This window comes from Pteropus alecto, unplaced genomic scaffold (genome assembly GCF_000325575.1).
Source record: "Pteropus alecto unplaced genomic scaffold, ASM32557v1 scaffold39, whole genome shotgun sequence".
Taxonomy (NCBI): Eukaryota; Metazoa; Chordata; class Mammalia; order Chiroptera; family Pteropodidae; genus Pteropus; species Pteropus alecto.
Window position 1 is genome coordinate 7,653,799 of NW_006443568.1, and position 1,619 is coordinate 7,655,417.

At 34.5% G+C, this 1,619-nt stretch overlaps 1 protein-coding gene across 1 annotated transcript in view; it reads right to left on the minus strand.

The window, feature by feature from the left end:
* The window catches only part of YTHDF2 (YTH N6-methyladenosine RNA binding protein 2), a 26,564-nt gene that overhangs the window by 18,593 nt on the left and 6,352 nt on the right, over positions 1-1,619 (minus strand). The gene's annotated exons all lie outside the window — the stretch shown is intronic.

Sequence of the window (1,619 nt, forward strand, 5' to 3'; positions counted from 1 at the left end):
GTATTTGCTTTTCTGCTTTTAATCACAAGATGTAGGACATAACTTCGCAGATGAAAGTAGATTCATAATATGAGATATTATGCATGTTTCAAGTGGTTAATGCAAGCACCTAGATGTATTAGAAATCTGCCATGCCACTACATGATGCCTAAAACATCATGTCCCTTTCCCTTGTACCTCTAGAAACAGGAGCCTGTGAAGACACCTTTAGAGACTTTCAGATGTCTGGTAAAAATAACCAGTAAACTCTTTTTCTACAAGATTATGGCAGATTTTAAGTTTAAACTGTTAAACTTTGGCAAGAGAGTTTAAAAGACTAAAAACGTTTCTGACAGCCAATTTTCCAGTTATCTGGCTGTACATCTCCAACGCTTTTAGCATCACTGACAAGTGTTACCACCATTTCTTTCTTATCTGTACATACTAGAAGATAGCAACCATCCTGCTTTAAGTTGGACAAGTATGCATTTCAGATTCAGTGTTATGAAGGTGGAGAATCTACCAAAGGGGTCCTCTTCCTACTGCTCAAAGGAATGCTTTTATACAGGCTTAACAAGTGCTTAAGATTCTAGATTGAAGATATAAGATCCCTATGAATTCATGACAAATGTAAGAAAAATATAGTTACAGAAGCTTGTTAGGCTTTGGGTTTGTGTTTTTGTTTTGTTTTTTTGCTGATGCTTAATTTATTATCAGTAATTTTTTAATATACTGGGATAGCATTGGTTAATAAAATTATATAGGTTTCAAGTGTACAATTCAATAATATATCTAATGCATACTGCTTTGTGTTCACCACCCAAACTCAAATCTCCTTCCATCACCATGTATTTGTAGGTTTTATTTTTTATTTTACATTTGAGACTAACTGCTCAAGATTCTCGCAACCATTTACAGATCTTTCCAAAAAATTTCCTCTTTGCCCATAATGTTTTCACCCATTTCCTACATTTAAATGTGTCTAAGTCCCTGATAATATATGATCTGCCACAACCAGTATTTTATCATCATTCTCTTATAGTCCTAAAGTTTATATTCATACAATACACAAGGATGAAGTATTACCAACTCTTTCAAGTAATTTCAACTGTTTAGTTCGGACCTATTATCCATCACTCTGCCCGAGATTCCCACTAATTAATAAAAGAAGAAAAAGTGACCCTTCAGGAATACAACAAAATGTTAAGAGCAAGATGTATGCTTTTTCCGATTATCATTTTCCAAGTTTTATATAATAAAAATTAACTCTTCCAATGGGAAAAAGCTTCTGAAGAAACTAAGCAGAACACTACTATGGACAGGAGCAAGAAAGTTCTAAAAAACATCCTCTTAACATTGCCAGTTGTCAGAAGGCAGGCTGAAAAATGTCGGGGCTTGATGACACACCAACTCTTGGAAAAAAACCACAGTAACTATTAAGCCAAAAGTTAATTCCAAAAGAACTTTTATCTTTTTCCCTGCCTTATTACAGCCTCAACCTTTTCCTACTTTGATTTCCATGGTTCTATCACTTCAATCATTCCCTTTGCATTTCTTTTAGTCATTCTTCATCTCTTTCTGTCCCAAGTAAATTCAGTTTTTCTACTGTCTCTGCTTCCAAGCCCACATTTCTGTCCTCT